The following is a 25,707-nucleotide window of genomic DNA, read 5'->3' as shown; positions in this document are numbered from 1 at the left end:
AGGTCCTTAACGACTATATTCCATAATGTTGGTGACAATAGATACCCTTGAAACCACCCCTTAGTGTCCTCAGGTTTATGGCTCCGAATCATTTGAATAATCCACTTTCATGTTGTGTTGTTGATTTCCTTCCTCACCAGTGCACTATGTATTGACTCGATGGAGCTATTACCAAATTTACCTTCGATGTCTAAAAATGCAGCAAGGGCGATTTCTATCTGGTGTAAACTTCATTTGAGTTTCGATACCAACTTGTGCAAGGCATTTTCACCTAATTTCCCTGCTTGATTTCTGTACTTAAAAGATACAAATCTGGGATCCCCGTAACACTACGCGTTGCTAAACCGCCAGCGCCACAAGAAAAGTACTTTCTCGGTCAACAAAATGCGGGAAATTTAAAAAACAAAATGCGGAGAGTCAAAAACTAGCCCGTGCCACCTAAGTACCGCGGCATATCAATGAAGCAACCAATTGATGAGTTCTAAAATTTATCATTTCCTTATGAATGCGTTTAAATCTTATTTATTTGAATTTGTATATTGCATAAGGATGTAATTTGGACAGGCCCCATTTAGGTCTTGTCACCATGTCACCCTATAGTTACGCCACTGTTACCAATGAATAAAACTGAAAAAAAGGTCTTGTAGGGGTTCGTACAAAAAAAAACTACAGATCATAGTCCAAATTCGAAAGATAATTTAAAACCACTAATTATTAAGATAATAAACGCCTAAAGCGTCCCTCACATTTAAAGGTATTTTTAGAGCATATCTGTTTATTTAAGTGCCCAATAAAATAGCGAAAATTACATAAATATAACGTTTCTTAGTGTAGATATATTACAAGCAGATATGCGTAACTGTTTTATTATTATCTGCAATAATGATGTAAATGGTAACACCATTAAAATATTCTGGCAGATGTAGAAACATTTCTTGGAAAATCCCATGATGACCAGCCTTTAAATTTAAACTGGGCGGTATTTAGATGTACCGACTACCGAGATAAATGGATGAGAATAGATTTTGGTTTCTTCGCGGTTACATTATTTTATGATCATTTTGTTGCCTCCGCATGGCGGGATTAGCACACTTTTTGTTTAGTGTGAATCGCTTATTTTAGGAAGGCACTTTCTACCGTCTTCTTGCTTACTAGAGATAATGATTAAAATCTTAATGGTAGGTAGTTGAAAAGTATATCTTTTTACATAAATAGCAATGACAGATTTGCTTATGTTTCAAGTAAAAAATACATGTAGTACCTTTCACAAAAAAAATTTCGGTGGCAAAAAATCTACTTGAGTTCATTAAAATATAAACTGAGAGTTATTTTTTATCAAATACCTTAATAATACCATAAATACTGGTTTATATACTGGAGATTTATTGAAAAATTTAACAGAAATCCCTGCGAAGAGACTGGGCTCCGCTCCAGATACGGAACAAATAATGATCATCTAACAAGTTGTTAAAACGCTAATAGAACAGTGCACAAAATACAACAAGCCTATTTTTCTTATATTAGTTGACTATGAAAAGGCGTTTGATCTTCTTCTTCATTTACCATGTCCTTTCAGAACATTGGTTACCATCATGGCTATCTTAATTTTATTCACTACCACCCTAAATATCAACACCATATAAATCTCACAAGTTCTTCAACCATGAGGTTCTTCTTCGTCCTGGACTGCGTTTGCCTGCTATTTTTCCTTACATGATATTTTTTAGCAACCTATATTTGGAACCTCTCATTAGATGTCCGAAATACTCCAGCTTTCTCTGCTTGGTGCTATTTATGATCTCAGTAGTCTTGGTGAAACGTTCTAGTATTGTGGAGTTTCGAATCTTCTCCACCCAGGAAACTTTTAAAATTCTTCTACAGCACCACATTTCGAAAGTCTCAAGGTGATTTAGGTCGATTTTATTCACAGTCCAGAACTCGACACCATAAAGTAAGACCGAGAACACGTAGTAGCGAAGTAGGCGGATCCTCAATGCCAATTAGGTCTCTGTTACATAACACCTTGGATATCCTTCTAAAAGCGGCTCTAGCCTGCTTTATCCTAGATCTGATACTATAGATCATCATAAAATACTTCGAGCATTGGCTGACTGCCGTATTGACTACCGATATCGGCAATATGCCTTGATTGAGATTATCTACGAAAGTGATAGATACTTGTATGCCTTGTGTCTGATTTCATGAAGATACCAAAAAGTTCCGAATAGAATGTGGAATTAGATTGGGTGCTACTATCTTCCCGATATTGTCGACAGTTGTACTCGAATATATTATGTTCAAGCGAATGATATCGTTTTAATATCTGTTAGAGTTAACTTACAAAAATGCTGAAAATGCTCTATGAAGTTTAAAAAAACTTTGGTCTTAAAATTATTAACACCTCAAAGACAAAATTTATGACCAACATTTTAGTCAACGATAAAATTAAAATTGAAGAACTAGGGCATGAGATTCGCTTAGGCCGAGATAATCAGACAACTGAAATACAATGAAGGATAGGTTTCAGAAAGGCTGACTTTGGTAGATTGAACAACATTCTCAAGTCTATTCCAGTTTGTTTAAAAATAAATGTTTTTAACCAATGTGTTTTACCGATTCTTACATATGGTGCAGAAACACTTACTTTGACAAAAGAAACAATAAATAAAATAAGAGTTACGCAACACGCTATGGAAAGATTAATGTTAGGTATTACCATCAGAGATAAAGAGAAACCTACCAAACCTAGAAATAGGAAGAAGAACAGGAGTCACGGATGTAGCTGAAAGAATAGCCATAGTGAAATAGGCTTAAGCCAGACATGTTGCCAGATTGACAGATGATAGATGAACTAGAAAGATTCTGGAATGGCGACCAAGACAAGAGACATATTATCGAAGCAGAGGTCGATCACCGACCAGATGGACAATTTTACGGGTGGCCTACGTTCAGCAGGGGACAAATATGGGCTAATTGATGATCATGATGTATCAGATCATCAGCTGTCCCTTATAACTGAGTTATGCAAGCATATCACGGGATCAGTAAAAGTGCTTGACACAGTTTCAAATTAATTTCTTTCAGAAAAAGGTATCAGGCAAGGATGTATACTATCTCGATAACTATTTAATATATACCGAAAACATATTATGAAGAGAGCTCTTGAAGGATGAGAAAAAGGTATCTCAATAAATGGCTGAAAAATCTACGATTTGCATACGATAGAGCCCTTACTAACAGCCAAGAAAACCTGATTGACCTAATAGAATTATTGGTTGAAAATGAGAGTAAAAGGTGTGGTTTGGAGTAAAACATATCAAAGACAAAAATAAGATGATATTGTGAGCAAACTAAAATTGAATAAGTTAATGGGTCTATTGAATAAAAAGAAGTATGGATTTGCTTTTACTTACAAGTAATTAAGTATTTACTTAATACTAATTGAATAAAATCATTTCTTTAATGCTTTATTCAATTACTATTAAGTAAATACTTAAATACGAGGAAGTAAAAGCAGATACTTCTTTTTATTCAATAGACCCATTGTTATAAACTCTTACTTATATCTAGGATTACTGACCAACAACACAGGAAACCTCAAGGAGGAGATAAAACGTAGATGTGGTCTAGCTAAAATCACTATGAGGAGTATGAGCAAAAGCTTCGGGAGATAAAAAATAAGATTCGACGATTGTTTATGACTTGGAAATGCCCAGTTTTCTCATGAACATTTGTTTAAAAAAGAAGAGCGCCCAATTTGTGATGAGTGCGGTTCGCCCCTTAGAGTAAAATATGTGCTAGTAAAAAAGTGTAAAAGTTTAATCGACACAAAACTAAATACCCTTTATCCAACATTCTTAAAGACATTTTAATTTCAAATAACACTGTCGATAACCTACTTTTGTCTTTAATATACAAGCTATACGCTCCCGAGGAAGCTGAAACTGTTTTCACTTAAAGATCCTTTTTGAGTGGGGATCACTCCATTCTCGGTTTGGTTTTACAGTTTCTGGCGTGACTTGCTATTTTCACTACTTTTCTCCATTATTCTCTCTCTTTGATTGTCCTTCCTATAAATTTCTAATTTCCATATTCCTTAAGTCTTCTTCCACTCGTTGTCTCCATCTCAGTTTAGGTCTGCCTCTGGTTCTTTTACCTGGTAGTATCCATTCCGTTATAACTCTTAACGGATTTATCTTCTCTCTTCTCATTATGTGTCATTTGCCGCGCTGAGCAGATGGGACGTGAATTATAAATTGTAAAATTCCCTCATCTTCCTTAGTCTCAGCATCCGTTATGGCTTGCAAATTGTAGAAGCCTTGGAGGTGTAACCAGAGAAGGTTCCCATTGTTTTCAGTCTGGTGGGATGTAGAGTAACATTATGTTGTTTTATGTCATTAGATTGAAATCTTAGTATTTTGCTAGCAGTTGCCGCTAGGGCATCTATGCCATTTCGTTCGTTGCAATCCGTGACTGCACGTCGGGGTTTGTTTTGGTTGGATCAGAGAGAGCAGCACATGTGCCTCCTGATGAGAGACTAATGAGTTTCGAAACCGGTAGAGGTGCTTGCTGCACTCTCTGATTGGACTAGAATATGATGCGGCTGTATTTTCGTTTTGAAACGAAATTGAAAATGGTTATTCAGTTTTGATTTACATGTTTACTCTGATTGGAGTACGAAGGGAACCATTCTCGTTGGAACTTTACCGCTCTGAGCAGATGGGACGTGAATTATAAATTGTAAAATTCCCTCATCTTCCTTAGTCTCAGCATCTGTTATGGCTTACAAATTGTAGAAGTCTCGGAGGTGTAACCAGAGAAGGTTCCCATTGTTTTCAGTCTGGTGGAATGTAGAGTAACATTATGTTGTTTTATATGCCATTAGATTGAAAACTTCGGCTTTCATTTTTGTGTTTTGACTTATCTTCTAATCTCTTAACATTTTTTTATTTCTGTGGAACGCTTTATTTCCCGCTTGAATTCTTCTTTTCATATCTATAGTTTCATTTCTTCTGTTGACTAATACTCCCAAATATTTGAACATTTCATCCTCATCAAAGCTGTGTGTATTTATTGTCATTTCTGTCATTTGTGTCTTCTGTTTTTTACTTAAGTTTATGTATTTTGATTTACTTTTGTTAAAAGACTTTATTTACGAAGCAAAATGTAATTTTAGATAACCTTATGAGGCTAAAGCGTTTTTGTAAATAAAAAAATTGTGTTAGGGTTAAATAGATCAAAACAGTATAGCAGAATTTAATAAATAAAAAGTCTTTTTTATTGTAGTATTTTTTAAAAAAAAAGTACTGCACTATTTTGTAGGCAAATGTTTTTTACTCTTGTTTTATTGAAACCCCACTTTGTGCAAGGAAATTGCATGTAAGTTCTCGTCATTTTGCCTCATAGATAATAAAGGATTTAACTGGTAAATTAAGGGTGGAGTTGCACCAAACAATAGGAAAACACTGCAATCGAACAATAAAAAGTCGTGTTTTAAAAACACAACTGCATGAACATAAAGATTTCAGCTAAATTACATAATAACATGTAATAAGATAGATACATATTTACGTTTTACAAATTATAGAGTCGATGGTGGTTGCCAGATACTGCCTTAATAAGAATCAATAAGCAAAAATGTACAATTGTTTCAAATAACTGTAATTAGTTCGAAGAAGACCTTTATACTTTAGTTTACCGATACGTATAAGTATACTTAAAGCTAATAGAAAAATAAGAGACATTTTTAAAACAATTTCTTTCTTGTCGTGTTTTGCACGCATTCTCTATCATTATTTTAGAAAATAAGTATCAAAAAATGGACAAATTCAGCGAAAATGTTCAGACTAGTTTTAAAAATTCATTGCAAACATTGGATAGCTTCAGCCACGCAAATGCTATCACAAGAATCAATGATAATGGAGGGGTATAACTTTAAAATGAAGTAAAATATTACTATACACTAATTTTTAAGGCAAAAAAAATTAGAAAATTCTTTATAGAAGTGTTAAAAACTATAAATATCGATACCTCCTTCTCGCAGTTTTGTACTTGTTCTTCTTCTAATATACTTTTGCCCTCTGAGGCGTCGGATTGAATTCTTAAATTTACCCTTTATTTCTTCCTATTACTTTGATCGGATCTATCCATCTCCTTCTGGGTCTTCCCCTTTTCCTTTGCCTTTGCCAAATCTAATACAGTATGCGGCAAAATAAACAGTACTGAAATAAATGTTAAAACGTTTATGATTATTTATATACTTATTATGCATGAAATAGCCTTGCAAACAGTAGTCACAACGTTCCCGATAGAACAGATGTTAAAGATGGCCTCTGGCACGAAAAATCTTTAATTCTAGTCCGCAATTCCAGGTGAGATGGTGGATCGGTCTGCCTCCTTCAGCATTCCCCATATGTACGCATCAGGTGGCGTTAGGTCTGGTTAGTGCGATGGGTATGGTATTGCCACACGAAATCAGGTGATCCGCAAAATGATGGCGAAGTATTCGAAAAGACTCTCTGGTTGTGTGATAGGTTGCCCCGTCCTGCTGAAACCATTGTTTATTTTAAGCTTGGACCGTTTTCGCGACCTTTTCCGTATGACCATAGGCATAACCAGGGGGTGGTTTTGGGGGTTATAACCCCCCCCCTTTTGGATGTACTTTGAGCTCTATACGCTTAACACCATTATTATTCCATACCCCCCAGAGACCTTCAAGTAGACGCAACCCCCCTTTGGATCATCCTGGTTACACCTCCGCATATGAACGAATAAACTATAATATAATAGTATAATATAATAGTACTCCACGATAAAAAAAATTTCTGCGAAACTGAAAGCCATCCTGAAGCATCTAGCATTAACACGACATTCACATACGTTGTAACGACGTTCGGAAACCACTCAGTACGTTTTGCCAAATGACACATACAAATTTGAGGCATACGCATTTCAGTAATGTTTATTTTGCCGCATACCGCATTTGCCTTGTAATTCTGTCTGGTTTCATTCTATTATTATGTTCAAATAAGAACATTTGGCTTTTGCTTAATGTACTCAGTAATATGTTTCTACTTTTTTTATTTGTCTAATATCTTCACTTCTGGAATAAGACAGACAGACTCATTGACTCCTATGCTCTTCAATTTAATCATGGTTGAAATCATCAAAAACGTCAACAAAGGAAGAAGATATAGAATGGGAAACAAAGAAGTAAAAATACTCTGCTACGCAGACGGCGCAATATGCATAGTCCAAGATAAAGATAGTCTGCAAAGATTCGTCCACAGATTTAACATAACATTTCATCTTATAAAACTAAAACAATAGTAATCAGTAAAAAACCAATCAGATGTAAAATAGAAATATTGATGGTATCAGTATTGAACAAGTAATGGAAGTAAAATACCTTGGAATTACATTGTCAAGTTACGGAGACCTGGACAAGGAAGTGAGAAATCAAGTACAAAAAGCAAATAGACTGGCAGGATGCCTTATTAACACTATGGGCCGGTTTCACCATCGACATATAGCAGTCTATTCAACGAATAAAGTTATTCGACCAATAAAACTGACATATCTCCGTTTCACAAACGTCAAATAAGACTTATTCTATGAATAAACTCTAAATAAGTTATTAGCCCAATATCGGGCAGATAAATATTTATTCTTAGAATAAGTTGACAGCTAAACTCACTTTAAATTAGCCGAACACCTTAAAAATGGGACATGTTTGATGTCTCGAATTTCCTAAACCAGTGGTCCGATTTGAGTGATTCTTTTATTATGTTATAGCCTTATTATTTAAGAATATCGTTGTAATAATATTGTTGCTAGACAGATAAATATCATTTTATACCGGATGTACCAATCATACTGTGTTTCTTCTTAAAGTTTGGAACACCCTGTGGAATGTTCTAGCACATGTAAAATATTGAAATTAAAACTCGATTGTAGAGTTACGCTTTCTTAACATTTTCCTTTTCGACTCATTTAATTATGTGGGATAATAAAAAAGTTATGTGCGTTAACAGCTATCCATGTTTTTCATCAATAAATCCTCATAGTAGGAGAGGAAAGTATGCTAAATTTGCAGTTACTCGAGCGTATGGGGACCTATTGGATTGTGAAGAGTATGTGCTAAAACCAGAAAAAGGTTAAGTTAAGATTTCCATATAGTGGGGACTTTTCATTTTTTAATTTAATTTTCCATTTGAAACAATCGTTTTTTCCGATTATAGCGCTATCTATCCATAATTCGAAAAAAATGTGTCGAATAAAAGTTGCTTATTTTTACGTAAAGAATCCAAATCTGCAATAAAAATTGGGGGCTCCTATTTAAGATTTTAAATTAAATCCCCCACCTCCACCTCCGTGGGGGGTCGTGTTTGGTGCCATTCGATAGATTTTTCAAAAATATTGAATACTTGTATTTTGCAGTTTTTCGATCTGATGTTCATTTTTCGTCGATGTTGTATATAAAATTTGTAAAAAAAACATGCAAAAATAAGTACTGAATATTACATACTTGATTCAAATGCATGTGCGCTCAGCCTTTGACATTAAAACCCCCCTCGAAGCTATCGGCTATTCAGCTGAAATCCACGCAACGGCACCAAACACGACCACTCACGGAGGTGGGGTGGGGGTTACTTTAAAATCTTAAATAGCAGCCCCCAATTTTTATTGCAGATTTGGATTCTTGGCGTAAAAATAAGCAACTTTTATTCGCAACATTTTTTCCAATTATGGATAGATTGCACTATAATCGAAAAAAACGATTGGTGAAAATTGGAAATTAAATTAAAAAATGGAGAGTCCTACACTTTATGGAAAACTTAACTTAACTTTTTTTCGTTTTAGCACCCACTCTTCATAATCCAATAGGTCGCCATAACGCTCGAGTAACTGCAAATTTAGCATACTTTCCTCCCCTACTATGAGGATTTATTGATGAAAAACATGGCTAGTTGTTAAAGTCCTTAACTTTTTTATTTTCCAACATAAGCAAATGAATCAAAAAATAAAATGTTAAGAAAGCCTAAGGCTATCATAGAGTTTTAACTTCAATATTTTTTATATGCTAGAATATTTAAAACAATTTACGTACCTATCACTGCATATGGAGCACAGAATTGGGTGTTGAACGACAAAAAAGAAAAAAGATTGCAAGCCGCCGAAAAGAGGTATTTAAGAAAAATCGTGGGAGCTAGGAGAACCGATAAAAGACATATCGAAGATATTAGAAGAGAATTAAAAGTAAAATCATTAAAGGAAAAAATCCATGAAAAGAAATTAAAATGGACTGGGCACTTATTTAGAATGAACGACGGCAGACAGGTTAAAATGACATGGGAAGCGAGGCCGATAGGGAAAAACAGGAGAGGCCGACCAAGGAAAACATGGAATACAAGTGTGATGGAAATATTGCAAAATAGAGGAAAATCGTGGCAGAAAGCCAAAGAATTAGCTAGGGACCGAAAAAAGTGGCGTAAGTTCGCAGACGCGAAAATATGTAGTGACTACCGAACCATTAGCTTGATGAGTCATGTTTTAAAGATATTTCTACGAATTTTGCACTCTAGGATGTACCAAAAATTAGAAGAACAGCTTGGTGATACACAGTTTGGATTCCGCAATAACCTTGGAACCAGAGAAGCACTGTTTAGTATTCAGGTTATGTTACAGAGATGCAGAGATGTCGGACATCCGGTTTATATGTGTTTCATTGACTTTGAGAAGGCCTTTGATCGGGTAAAACATACTGAAATGATTGCTATTCTTTAGAAGGTAAACATTTACTGGCATCAACGTGCAAACATCAGGATTGGCCGGGACACGTCTGAAGAACTTCAAATACGAAGAGGAGTAAGGCAGGGCTGCATTTTGTCCCCACTAATATTTAACATCTATTCTGAGTTTGTTTTCAATAAAGCAGTGGATAATGCTCAATGTGATATCAAAATGAATGGCGTCAATATTAATAATTTGAGATACGCGGATGACACGGTGTTAATTGCGAGCAATTATGAAGAAATTCAACATCTGATTAATAGGATTACCACAACGTGTGATGAATATAGACTCAAGCTAAACACCGCAAACACCAAGGTGATGGTTGTCAGTAAGACGCCAATACAACTGCAAGTAGTAACAGTTTATGGTGAACAATTAGAGAGAACTAACAGTATCACCTACCTTGGTTGTAATCTAAATGAGAACTGGGACATGAGCAAAGAAATTAGAATACGTATAGAGAAGGCCAGAGCTGCATTCTTTAAGATAAAGAAACTTTTATGTAGAAACAACATTACTTTGAATCTTAAAATTAGATTAGTGAGATGTTATGTGTTCTCTACTCTTTTGTACGGTGTTGAAGGTTGGACTTTAACAGATACTCTTCTCAAGAAATTGGAAGCCTTTGAAATCTGGGTATACCGAAGAATCATACGAATAAGTTCGTAACGAAGTTGTTTTGCACCGGATGGGAAAAGTCACGAAAGTCGTCAGAACAGTTAAAAATCGAAAACTTGAATATTTTGCCATGTTATGCGACACCCAGGGAAATATAATATACTCCATTTAATAATACAAGGCAAGGTAGACGGAAGAAGAGGGCCAGGTCGAAGAAGAACGTCACGGCTTAAAAACCTGAGAGAATGGTATAACAGATCCTCTGCATCCCTTTTCCGAGCTGCCGTTAACAAAATTGCTATAGCCAATTTGATAGCCAACGTTCGATAAGCGAGCACGGCACTTGAAGAAAAAGTTCGCAGAGAATAACGAGTAAAGAAGACACCTCGACACATTACGCTATGAGAGGATCATCGATTATGTATGTATGTTAATCATAATAATAATTAAGTTTAGGAGTTGTTTACTAACTATATTTTTTCCTGGATTGTTAGTCATATTCTAGTGATAAAATATCGCACCAACAGAATGAAATAACATCAGAGGATAAACTTTACCTGAAAAACTTACCAATTGGTTAAATGGTACTAATAGTTAGTATAGAAGACCTGTTTTAAATTTTAGTTGTTAAACAGTTAACTGGAGATATTAATTAAACAATAAAATAAAAAGAACTCATTCCTTTGGTGGTTACCTATATTCCTCTAAACTGGAAAACACCCTTTTTAAAACCAAAACATAATGACAAATGCGATACTGACGTAACAGTAGCATATCTTTTAACTTGGTCTCTAATTTGAACCATGATGTTGACATTAAGCCCTGCAGTAATCCGTCACAGCAAAACGCCAACTTTTTAAACATTTCGGAAGGGGACTTACTGAGATAATATTAGATTGACACCGGTTTCAATTCCATTTTAAATCGTACGCTCCGGAGATTCGCATCTCTTCAAACTTACCCTACGTCGAAATTAATTCGATATACCCGCCATTGTAACGTTTTATTTCATGGTATGTTTGAATTAATGACCTCTTTGACGTGTTTGTCACTCTTTCATTCCATTCATCATTCATTTGTGGGAAAATAATTCCTACTTTGGACAGCACCAAACACTTTTTCTGATGTGTACATTTATATACAAACAAATGAAATAGAGAATGCGGAAAAATCCCTACATCTTTTGTTTTTAAAACATACATTTTACTTTAAGTAGTAATTAGGGAATTAAAACTTGAGACGGTCATTGTCAGATTGGGCGAAGATTTACGCTCCTGCTATGTCTAGGTCTCGAATGTTGTTTTTTGATTGGAATGTGTCTGAAGATATTCAACCTCTCATCTTCACTGATGAGCCCAGAGAGGTTGAAGAGGGCGAAACACATTTCTAAGAACTGGTGTTTGGATCTTTGATTCTATTCAAAAAAAATTTCCCAGCCCGAAGTAGTGGATGTGTGAATTATTCGTAAGGGGATTTTTCCGCATTCTCTATTTCATTTGTTTGTTTTCGTACGAGTGGTCGTCCAAACCAGTAACTTTGGATCTTTTGATCACTGAGTGTGTTTCAAAGATCTACATCTTTTGTTTTTATATACAAATATACCTAAATAGAAAGTTTTCTGATTTACAAAGACAGTTAGGTTATTAATTGGGACCAATATATCTGTACTAATTAATAAAATATTACCATATTACAGTTAAAAAAGATGTATTCCGGTTTCAGTACAAGAAACGCGTCTTCTACTTCAACTTCTTGGTCCATGTATTTTCCCCTGAATGATCCACGGCAACAGTTCGCTGTGCTCACCTCTAATAACATAGGGAGCGTTCAAGTATTACGTAACGTGATTTTTGAATATTTTTAACCCCCCCCCCCCTACGTAATGCACTCTTATGGTAGTTTAACTATTGCGTAACGCAATTTTTGACCCCCCCCCCCCCCAACCTGCGTTAAGTAATACTTGAACGGTCCCATAGTCTAAATATATAATATATTCCAAGTTTTTAATTTTGATAGTGTTTAGGACTTCTTGTTATACGCTTTTTTCCAAAAAAATAATTAAAACATTTTTTACGGTTATGTACACTCAACTTACGAATCTATAAAAAAATAGACCTGTTTTGTAAAAGCCTCAACTATGCCTATGAATTTTTTGAAATTCTAAAATTGCTTGCATCTCGTCTAAAAACAATAAAAACGAAAAATGAAGTTTTTGATAATGGAAGAAGGGGGAAGGGGTGGCGACTTAAAATTACGCTGAGTCTTATTACTTAATCACATAGAACTTTAAAAAAATGAAAAAAATTTAATTCTGGGAGTGAGAGAGGGTACCTTTTAATTTATTTATCCCGTCCATAAGTGGAAAGTTAGATGCGCCACTGTCGACGCATGTGCCACTGAGAACACTGAGAAGTGACGGCACAGTGTTCATACGTTTTCTTTTAGGTTCTACTATTTAAGTTATAGGGTCTTATCGTGCCTAAAATGATTAGCAAATTTCACCTATACAAACTCCTATCAGTCTATAGCACTATACAAACTAAAGAAGAGAGAAATACAAGAAAAGTACCAACACGAAATAAATGAAGAGTTCCAAAAATTAGAAAGTGAAAAAATCCATATAAATCTTGAAGAACAGTGAATAATATTCAGTCATAAAAGACGTTGCGTTAATGCACGTATCCACCATGTTCGCGCTCCTGCAACTGCTCCACATAGTGGATACGTTGGCGCACCCGGAGCGTGCAACAGTGCCCGCTGGTAGCGCTTATGTAGAGGAGCGCATACCTTATCCATTGGAGCAGTTGCAGGAAGCGCAAGAGTTTCGCGAACATAGTGGAAACGTGCCTTTAGATATTCAAAGTGGCGTAAAACAGTGTGTAACTGAAAGTCAAGAACTTTTAAGTGGTAACATACAAATTCCTAAAAAACTATATTCATAAAAGTTAATTTTAGTTTTTTACAGGATTTAATAAAGTAATAATTAGAATAAAGCTTCTACAATGGCAGCTAATCTGGAAAGCTCAACGTAGGTGGCGCTTGTGTGGTCACGTCAAAATAAAATAAATATTGCATATTTGTTTAGATGTGTGAATTTAATTTGAGAAAAAAAATGCCTCAATGTTGTGCTGTGCCTTTGTGCTTATTGAGAACATCAGGATACAGGTTTCCCAAAGATATTCTGATGAGAAAAAAGTGGATTGTATCAATAAGAAGGGATAAATACAGTCGGAAAAATGAAAGAATACCCATGAAGGATCACATCAATCACTTATTTTGTATTTGCTGTCTTTTTCTATAAATAACGTTTGTTATAGAAAAAGATAGCAAATACAAAATAAGTGATTGATGTGATCGTTCATGGGTATTCTTTCATTTTTCCGACTGTAGGTGCCGACAATAAATGCACGTATCTGCAATAAACATTTTGTTGAAACAGATTACGTATTGCCCCTGATTCGACTGTAAAAAATCGAATACTTCACTATAAAACTCAGATCAACATAAATATTTTTATTTTGGTCTGAGCTATAGAAATAAAATATTAAGACGATGACTAATATAGCTTACCCTTCGATAAGGGCTTCCTTTTTTCCAGTAACTCTTGCATTCCAGCAAAAAGAATATCGAAAGAAAATGGAAGAACTAAAACTTATTAATGAAAAGGCGCTTCAAGATATTAATTAACTACGAAATGAATTAAAGATCCCCAACAAAAGAGTACAAAAATTAGAAAGAGAGGGAAGAAGGAAAAATATTGTGATTCAAGGAGTAAACGTTAATGAAGCAAGAAAGCTGGGAGACAAAATGTATTTGGTAGAGATGGATATCAAGACAGAAAAGACCAAAGTAATGCAAAATAAGATGAAACTCAAGCAACTGAGAGAAAGAATATATATAAATGATAATCTGACGAAGCATGGAAAGGGAAATAATGGCCAAAATAAGAAGAATTGCTAAGGAAGAGAAAATCAAAGGAAATAGCACAAAAACAGGATACCAAAGATTGAAAATAAACAATGAATTATGGAAATGGAATAAAGAAAAGGAGCAGCTGGAAAGAATAAAGGAAGACATTGCAAAAAACTAGAATTGAATGCAGTATTAGGAGACCCAACAAAGATGATCCGGCAAAGAAAACGGAAACAAGAATCAAAAAATAATAAACGAGATAATGGCAATAAAGAAGAACTAGTTAAAATAGCGACGTGGAATATAAGAGGATCATTCTAGGAAGGAAAACTGAAGCATCTACTTAGTAAACGAAGCCAAAAAATATAAATTTGATCTTGTGGCAACAAGAGACTAGAAACTGGGACAGGGCAGTTACGAAATAGATGGCTATATAAACGGTGGAGGCTGCTAAAGGGCTTCCTTTTTTGCAGTAACTCTCGCATTCCTTCTCCTCAATTCGTTTTTCAACGTACAAACAGTCCAAGATCCGTATTTTTCTGCCATAATTTATTATTTATTAAATCGTAAACAGAAACACCATATACAAACTTCACGAATTGTCAAAGCGTTGACCCCCAACTATACTAGCGCCGCCAAGCGGGAGCAACGGCGTACATAGGCGATTGAATTAGTTCTGTTAACACCTACAAAATAAATCGATTTTTAAATACAGCACCTAGAGACTTGCAACTTTTTGTATTATATTCAGGATGATGTTAAGAAAAAAGTCTACTATAAAAAAATCGGTGGAAATGAATAGTTGCATTTTAAACTGCATAAAATGCATCCGAAAGTGCATAAACATGTCAAATGAGGTGTATTAAGAGCCATATTTTGTTCCTAGGGAGTTTTTGGGGTCGTTGAAGACGAATACGCCATCAGACCTTGTTAGGTTTTAAATCTGGTATGGACTGTAATTATTTGCGCTGGAACGGATATATTGCATTAAGAAAACTATATTTAAATTTGAAGTTTATTCTGACAACTTGGTAAAAATTCAATTATTTCTATATTGTTTATCAAGGTGCATGCATCACCATGCTAACGTGAATCTTCTTTTTATTTTCTTTTCATCTTCTACGAAACTGTCACATAACAAAAAAAAAGTCAAAAAGTTCCTAACATACTCCCCGCGTTGACACATATACAGGGTGCACCAAACCTCTGGTCTTCTTTGATTACGGCTAAACTATGAGATATACAAAAAAATGTTTATAACAAAACTAATGTGTATCAAAGAGGTCTATAATTTTAAATTATTTTAAATTATACAGGGTGAGTCAGAACGACGGTATGAACCAAAGTTGTATTTTTTTAAATGAAACACCCTGTATATTAAATCATTTTTGAATATATTATTTAAAAATATGAAAAATTTGTATAAGGTCTTATAGGTCTAAAGTTAATAATTTTCGAAATATTTACATTTTTATTGAGAAAAATGGTAATATTTATAGGGTTGTGGATTATGTTTCCAAGGAAATAAAAATTTGGGTGATAGGTCGTGTTTTTAAAATATAGTGTTATTTTTAAATAATTTAATATTTTTTACTTTTAGCCATAAAATATACAGTGTGATCACTATTTGCAAATACAAAATTTACTCATTTTTTTTAAATGGGACACCCTGTATATTACTTTTGCGTTTTGTAGTAAATATTACAACCTTTCTTTTGGTATAAGGTTGTACGTACCTAGCATGTTTCGTTTTGTAGATATTTAAAAAAAACTACAGATTTTAGGTGTTTGCGGATTTTTTATTTAAAAATTTTTTTGCAAAAAAAATAATTATAATCTGGTTTTAGAAACATACACTAAAATATAAAATATGAAGATAAAAACGTCATTAAAGATTAAAATAAATCGTATGCTAGTACAATTCAATTGAATTTAATAACTTTAAATTATTTTACAAAAAATATTTTACCATATTAATTAATGCATAAATTAGTTACTAAATTAAATAAACAACCAAATTTTAAATCAACCGTAGTAATTTTTCTACTACAGCAACTTTCCTGTACCAAATTAATTGTTAGTTAAATTGTATTTAGTTAAACTTTTAATTTACCTTTTAAATTTACTTACATACATCTTGAGAATATAAAAATTATTATAAAGTATGCCTTGAAACAAATGAATGTTAAATGTATCATCCAAATTATTTATTAATATAAATAGTATTTACTGGTGTCACAAAAACTGGAAATACTTTTGTAGTTGAAATTTTTGTAACAATTCTTTTTATTTTAAATTTTAATTTTTTAACCGAAACATTTTTGGATATGACATTTGTTTTGGGCGAAACCATTAGAAATTATTACCAGATTTTGTGACATGAGTAGGTACATAGGTACTATTTACTTCTTAATATATTTCCATAACGTTCATTTGTTTCAAAGCATACTTTATACGTTCTCAAGATGTAGGTAAATTAAAAAGTTATTAACTGATCTTACTCGTAAATACAATATAACTAACAATTAATTTGGTATAGGAAAGTTGCTGCGGTAGAAGAATTACTACGATTGATTTAAAATTTGGTTGCTTATTTAATTTAGTAACTAATTTATGTATTCATTAATATGGTAAAATATTTTTTGTAAAATAATTTAAAGTTATTAAATTCAATTGAATTGTACTAGCATACGATTTATTTTAATCTTTAATTACGTTTTTATTTTCATATTTTATATTTTAGTGTATGTTTCTAAAACCAGATTATAATTATTTTTTTTGCAAAAAAATTTTTAAATAAAAAATCCGCAAAAACGTAAAATCTATAGTTTTTTTTAAATATCTACAAAACGAAACATGCTAGGTACATACAACCTCATACCAAAAGAAAGGTTGTAATATTTACTACCAAACGCAAGACTAATATACAGGGTGTCCTATTTAAAAAAAAATGAGAAAATTTTGTATTTGCAAATAGTGATCACACTGTATATTTTATGGCTAAAAGTAAAAAATATTAAATTATTTAAAAATAACACTATATTTTAAGAACTTTGACCTATCACCTAAATTTTTATTTCCTTGGAAACATAATCCACAACCCTATAAATATTACCATTTTTCTCAATAAAAATGTAAATATTTCGAAAATTATTAATTTTAGGCCTATAAGACCTTATACAAATTTTTCATATTTTTAAATAATATATTCAAAAATGATTTAATATACAGGGTGTTCCATTTAAAAAAATACAACTTTGGTTCATACCGTCATTCTGACTCACCCTGTATAATTGAAAATAATTTTAAATTATAGACCTCTTGGATACACATTAGTTTTGTTATAAACATTTTTTTGTATATCTCATAGTTTAGCCGTAATCAAAGAAGACCAGAGGTTTGGCGCACCCTGTATTACACTTGGGAAGTTGTTATAATAGTTTGAGGATTACTGAGATTCTTCTAAAGGCAATTGTGCTAGATGTCTGGAAGATCTGGTGATGATGCCTTTCGAGGTTTTAACTTGAACAATCCTGATTATTCCATCTTTTCCAGAAAATACCTTCTCTATTCGTCCTAAAGACCATTTACATGGAGGTAAACTTGAATCATGGATAATGACTAAAGCACCTGGATTGAGAGGTTTCGATGAATTCCGGTTCCATTTATAAGACTGGTGCAATTGACTGACATATTCTTTTGAAAAGCGAGCCCAGAATCGTTGATGAAGTTGTTGAACTTGTTGGAAACGATTAAGTCTGTTTGTAGGAATTGATAAAACATTGGGTTCAGGAAGTGAAGTTAAAGGACATAATGTCAAAAAATGGGAAGGAGTTAAGGGTTCAAGGTCAGATGGATCTTCTGAACTGGCAAAAAGTGGTCTTGAATTTAAAATCCACTCTATTTCGCTTAATAAAGTAAAAAATTCTTCATATGTTAAATTAACATTGGTAAGTGTGCGATTTTGGCAACGTTGCGCTAAGTGTGAGAATATTAATTGTATTTTGCTCCTGCATTAAACCCGTTTTTCGCGAAATGCAGAGTAAATCAATTGCAGCAAGCGCATAAAGTGTGAAGTTAAGTGAGTAATCTTCGCGCAGAACAAAAAATAATAAACTAAATATTGAAATTGTGCTCCAAATTGGCAAAAATCAAAGGTAAGCGTAACACATTAACAAATAAAACGTCATCGATATTACGATATTCGAAGTGGATTCTCGTTCGATTGGAACGCGGTGTTGCCAAGTCGACAGGGAAGTCCTGTAACTAGGGAGGAGCGAAATAGTATATACTGCTCAATATAATTTTATCAAAAAAAAAAGAAAAAAAAGTAAGACGTTACACTGAGAAAGGTTAAGTTTCCGCGGAGATAGTCCGAACGAGACCTTTATCGCAGTAAAACGAACCAGTCGTAATGAGCAGAGAAGATAAAAAATACGAAGAGCCATTTCGAATAGAAAGTGACGGTACCACGACAGACGAAAACGACAAGAAGGGGAAAGAGGAAGAATTGGAACGGGCTTTTAACAAAAGTCGAAAAATAAGCAGATCTCCCTCCTACAGAAATGAGAAAACGGAGGAGAATGTACAAAAAATTATGGAAATGATGGCAGGAGTAAGTTTAAAAATCGAGGAACAGTCAAGAGAACTTAGCGAGATACGTAGAGAGCAGAAAGAATATAGAGATGAAATAAGAGAGCTACGCCAGGAGAATATAACATTAAGAGAAGAAAACACGAAACTAAAACAATCAGTTTATCAAATAGAAGAACGGCTTGAAAGTTTAGAAAATCAAAAAAGGCGGGAAAATATAATTATACAGGGTTATAACATAGATACAAATGGCCCAGATATCCTAAAACATGCAATGAAAAATTTTATGCAGACAGAATTAGAAGTAGATGTACAAATAGAGAAGGCTCTGAAGTTAGGAGAAAAAGTTTGTTTGGTTGAGCTTGAAAAGGAAGAAGATAAAAGAAAAATCATGCGAAACAAAGCCAAATTGAGAAATCGAGAACAAGGTCTAGTTTATATCAACGATGACCTATCAAAGAACGACAGAATTGTACAGAAACGTGTCAGACAAAAAGCGCAAGAACTAAGAAAGGAAGGGAGAAAAGTGAAAGTAGGGTATAAGAAAATATATGCCGATCATGAAATATGGCGCTGGGATGGAATGAACCAAACGTTGGTGGTAGAGACCAAAGCAAAAAACTAAGCAATAGCAATGAAAGGAAACAAATGACGACGAAAAATGCAAAGAAGATGATTACGAACTATGGAAATAAAACAACTCAAGTCAGCAATAAAAAAGGAAAGCCGAAAAATGACAAGAAACAGTTTGCAACAGAGATAAATAAGACGGAAACGACGCAGGCAATGGACAAGGAAATAAGTAAAGATAACAAAAAGAAAACTAAAGTCAACTTGGGTACATGGAATGTAAGAGGCACATACGAAACAGGAAAACTCAAAGAATTAATTAGAGAAATTAAAAGATATAATGTAGAAATAATAGCTTTACAAGAGACAAAACAATTGGAGACAGAAATAGTAGAAGTAGAAGCCGTGGTATTTTTTAAAAGCGGGGGAGAAACCAGAAGGCTAGGAACAGGTTTTATAATACAGCGAAAATGGAAGGAAAGAGTAATGGCATTCCAACCAATATCAGATAGATTATGCACAATAAGATTAAAAGGGGACAAACGAAACATAAGTATAATAAATGTACACGCACCGATTGAAGATGCCACAGAAGAAGAAAAAGATGAATTCTACGAGTAATTGGAAAGAGAATATGATAAATTACCAGGGTTTGACATTAAAATAATAATGGGAGACTGCAACGCCAAAGTCGGAAGAGAGAATATATACGAACACATAATAGGGAAATATAGTAAGCATGAGGTGTCGAACGATAATGGCCAAAGAATAATAGGCTTTGCAACAGAAAGGCAAATGGTGATAAGAAGCCCACAATTACGCCGAAAAGATATATATAAAGGAACATGGATTTCCCCTGAAAAGAAGACAGTAAATCAGATAGACCATATTTTAATAGAGAAGAAGCATGCAAACAATGTAATAAATGTAAAGAGCATGAGAGGAGCGGACTGTAACTCTGACCACTACTTGGTGAGAGCAGAATACAAAATCGAGCATAACATAAAGCGAAACAATAAAACAACAGAAAAAATTGGAAAAAAATTCAACATAGGACTACTAAAAGATGACTACACACAGAAGAAGTATGAACAGGGAATAACCAACATACTAATCAGGGAACAAGAAACGTCAAGCCCAGACAAACAAGGGCAAAATATCAAAGAAGCAATCTTGAACACAAGTAAAGCAATCCTAGCGAAAACCAAAAGAAAACACAAAACAAAAGATTGGTATGATGAAGAATGTCAAGAAGTAGCAGAAGCAATAAGAAAAGTAAGACTCAAAAATCTCACAAATGACGAAGAAAGCACTAGAGAAGAATACAGAGAATTGAGAAAAATCATGAAAAGAAAATGTAGAAATAAAAAGAGAAAAAACAACGAAAACAAACTGAAAGAAATAGAAGAAAAATTTCAAAAAAAAGAAGTAAGATCATTCTACCAGGAAGCAAAAAAAATGGAAAGAGGATATCAAAAAAACAGCCCATATATGAGAGATGATAAAGGGATGTTGCTAAATGAGCCGGAAAAAATAATGGAAAAATGGCAAAACTATTTCACAGAACTGCTAAATAAGAGCGAAGTACAAAAGGAAACAAACCATGAAATTCAAGATGATCACATAGCAATAGAAATACCCACAGAACAAGAAATAAAGAACGAAATAAAGAGCTTGAAAAATAACAAAAGCCCAGGAATAACAGAAATATCGGCCGAAATGATAAAATCAGGAGGGAAAAGACTACAAAAAGAGATATATGACCTGATAAAAAGAATATGGGAAGTAGAAAAAATGCCAGAAGAGTGGACCATAGCAAGAATATGCCCTATACATAAAAAAGGTAATAGAATGCTATGCGAAAACTACAGAGGCATCGCACTATTAGAAATAGTTTACAAAATCTTGGCACAAAGTATAAGAAAAAGGCTAACTAAGTCATTATTCGGAAAAAATACTGGGGGAATACCAGGCAGGTTTTAGAAACAACAGATCAACGACTGACCAAATATGTGCCTTAAAAGAAATACAGACTACCTGTTACGAACATAAAACAGTACTATATGCTTTGTTCATAGACTTTAAGCAGGCTTACGACACAGTAAATAGACAGCAGATGTACGAACTGATGAAAGAATTGGGGATACCAAGTAAAATTGTCAGGATGATAAAGATGACGATGGAAAACACAACAAACGAAATAGCTTGGAAAAGGTATACATCCAAAAAGTTTGAAACCAAGGAAGGATTACGACAAGGAGACCCACTATCAACAATGGCATTCAATCTAACATTGGAAGGAATAATCAGGAAAAGCAGAATAAACATGCAAGAAACAATATTTAAAAACGGCCACCAATGCATAGCATTTGCAGATGATCTGACGCTATTAGCAACGAGCAAAAAATAACTACAAAAGTTAATGAAAAACATAATAACAGAAGCCAACAAATTCGGACTTAAAATAAATGAAGAAAAGACAAAGTATATGATAATGGGAGAGATCCAAAAAGAAACAGAGAATAACATCATAGTACAAATAGATGGAGAAAAAACATACTCGTTCAAAAGAGCCAAAGAAATTATTTACCTGGGAGCCAAAATAGATGAAAATGGGCATGAAGAAGGGGAGATAAAGGCAAGAATAGCTAAAGGAAATAAAAAATATGGAGCATTACGCACATTATTGAAATCCAAATACGTATCAAGAAAAACAAAAATAAGAATTTATAAGACTGTTATCAGACCTACAGTAACATACGCAAGCGAAACATGGGTGCTCAAAAAGTCAGAAACAGACCTTTTAGAAAGATGGGAGAGAAAAATGCAAAGAGCAATATATGGAGGTGTGAAAATAGAAGGTCAGTGGAGAAGAAGAACCAATAAAGAATTGGAAGAACTTTATCAAGAGCCAACGATTACGACGACGATCAAAGCACAGAGAATACGATACTTGGGGCACATAGAGAGAATGGGAAGTAAACGAATGCCAAAAATGGTACTCTTACGAAGACCAATACAAAAGAGGAGGAAAGGCAGGCCAAGGAAAAAATGGAAGGACAGTGTATATGAAGACTTGAAGAAAAGTAACATTGAGAGATGGAAAGAACTAGCATTGGACAGAAGGAGATGGAGAGAGGTGGTGAAGGAGTGTATAAAAAGACTGAAGTGTATTTAAATAAAATTTATAAGTCTTATAAGTTATGTAAGTTATATTAAGTTATTTATTATATTATTTATGTAATCAGAAATGTAAACATTTTAGCCCTAGGCCTACAAGGCCTGTTGCGCTTAATAAATAAAATAAAATAAAGTGTGCGTTTCATATGAAATTTCATTTGTTTTATAGACGATTCCCATAAACTGCCAAAATTTGGGCTATATGGTGTAGAAAAATGCCGTGCAATATTTTTAGTTAAAGCAAAATTGTGAATGGTATGGCTATTTGTTTCCAAAAAAAATGATTAATAGACTTTAATTATCTATTGGCTGATTTAAAAGTGGAACCACTGTCGGAGTAAACATTGGTGGGAATACCCCTGCGAGATATAAATCGTTTAAAACATGCTAAGAAACAGTCAGTTGTCATATCAGTTAATAATTCTAAATGTATAGCTTTTGTAACAAAGCAGACGTATAAACATACATAACCTTTTAGAATTTTGCTTCCTCGTCCCTTTTTCTCCTTTGAAGGGAACGGTCCTGCAAAATCTAATCCCACATTTTCAAAAGGGTGTGATATAGTAATTCGTTCATTAGGAAGTGGACCCATGGTCACTGAAGTATTGGATGGTATTACTCGAAAACACTTAATACATTGTCTCACTATTTGCTTGGTTAATACTTTTCCTGATATTGGCCAATAATTTTGTCTGATTAGTGATAATAATAGTTGTGGTCCTGGGTGCAAATAGCTTACATGGTAATGTGTACATATTAATTTTGTTAAAGCATGAAATTTTGGTAATAGGATTGGAGTTTTTATATTATTTGGTAACATTGTATGTAAAAGTCGTCCTCCTACCTTTAATACATCATTATCTAAAATAGGTGATAAATGAATTAATTTGGATTTTTTATTTAATGGTTTTTTATTTGCCAAGCTAACAATTTCATCTTGAAAAGATTCTGCTTGAACAAGTTTTATTAATATTAAAAAGGAGTCATTTAGTTCTTTTACACTTAAAAGCATGCTATCTGCCCTAGTTTTAGTTTTAATAGATATTGTAAATATTACAAGATATGCAAATACTCTTTTAGTTAGTTTATGTAAGTTTGAAAATCTACTAGTAAAATTCGAAATCCAACCTATGTGTATATTGGAAGATAAGGTTGTTTGAACTGACTGCTTAAGTTCTGGTATTTCTTTTAGTTCTCGAAGTGAATTAATCGGCAAATTATTGGGATGTTGTCTCAAGAAATGTGGCCCATGAAACCAAAGGTTGGGTTCAATGAAAGGTTCAGGAAGAATTCCGCGACTAGCAATATCTGCCGGATTTTCCTTAGTGTTGACATAATGCCAACTGTTCACAGTGGTGAGAGATTGGATTTTAGCTACTCTATTAGATACAAATACCTGTAGCTGGTGCGGCTCTAGTTTCAACCAACATAATACTATATTTGAGTCAGACCACATATAAATTGGAACATTTACAATTGATAAGGCTTTTACAACCTTATTAATAAGTTGAGAACCTAAGAGAGCTGCACATAATTCAAGTTTCGGGATTGTTAGTTGTTTGAGAGGTGCAACCTTTGTCTTTGAACATAAAATATGAGAATTGTACTCATTACTTTTACCAACACTGGATATATAAATGCTACTTGTATAAGCTTTAAGAGAAGCATCACAAAAGCAATGGATGCCAATGATTTGACTGTATGGTCCAACAACGGATCTTGGAATACGTAATGAATTTAACTGAGGCAACTGGTTATATAACTGCCTCCAGGATTTATTTAACTCTGGAGGTACAGGTTCATCCCATGGTTTTTGAAGTTGGAGCAATTTTTGAATAATTATTTTGGCAAGTATAATAACTGGACTAAGAAGACCCATTGAATCCCAAATTTTAGAAATAGTGGATAAAATTTGACGTTTAGTAAATAAAACAGGCATTTCACAAAGTGATATTTTATAACAAAGGAGGTCTTGGCGATTCATCCATTGAATTCCAAGAGTTTTGGTACTCTCAGAGTTTCCAATATCAATGACATTATTGGAAATATCATTGTTATCAACGTGAACAAGGATATCAGGAGTATTAGAAATACTGCTGGCTGCAGTATCCATGGAGTCTCCTAACAAATCAGCTGGAAACTTCAGTGGAAGTTTTACTATAAATTGGCTACTTACGGACCTGGCAGTGCTTTTGTGATATATTTCTTCACATGTATCATCATCTTTCGACCATGGTGTAGAATCTTGCATTTCTTCCATTTGCCAGAAATGTTTTAACTGGTCATCTTCGGCGATCACTCTGGTGAAGTTACATGACTCATGAGTTGTCTGATAGGGAACAACTCCATTTACAATCCACCCTAAACGTGTATTTTGAAAATTTGGTAAACCTTTTCCGAAGTTGATTTTGCCATCAATAAGGAGGTCCCAGAATAAATTGGCACCAATAATGGCATCAACATTAGTGGATTCATTAAATAAAGGATCAGATAGCTGAATATTAGATGGGAGAACAAAACTTGAAGTTTCAAAACTAGCTGACGGAATTTGGTTTCAAATGACTGGTACAACATAAAATATGGATGATTTAAAGCTATTGAACTTAGACAACAAAGAAATTTGGCATTTCTTTGTGATAACTGACACTATCTGGTTTATACCACTAACAGCAAGGTTAGATGGAATCAATGAAAGATTAAATTTTTTACAAAAGCTCTCGCTTATCATATTTATCTGAGCGCCACTGTCTAGAAGCACACGACATGGTATTAATTTATTATCACTTGACCTGACATTAAAAACAACTGTTGACAAAAGAACTTGTTTATTTTGCAACTCTACTGCTTGTGCAGATAGCTGGTGAGTTGCCATTGGTGGCATATTAACATTCTGTATACTATTTACTGATGTTTCACATGGCTGGACATTGTTATCAGAGTCCACTGAAACATGTTGAATGTCATCAAAGTGTATTAAGGAATTCTGTTTTAAATGGCACTTCAAATATGGTTTTAGTGTACACTCTTGAGCCCTGTGCC

This window comes from Diabrotica virgifera, chromosome 10, assembly GCF_917563875.1.
Source record: "Diabrotica virgifera virgifera chromosome 10, PGI_DIABVI_V3a".
NCBI classification, from domain to species: Eukaryota; Metazoa; Arthropoda; class Insecta; order Coleoptera; family Chrysomelidae; genus Diabrotica; species Diabrotica virgifera.
Note: the sequence above shows the minus strand (reverse complement) of the source record.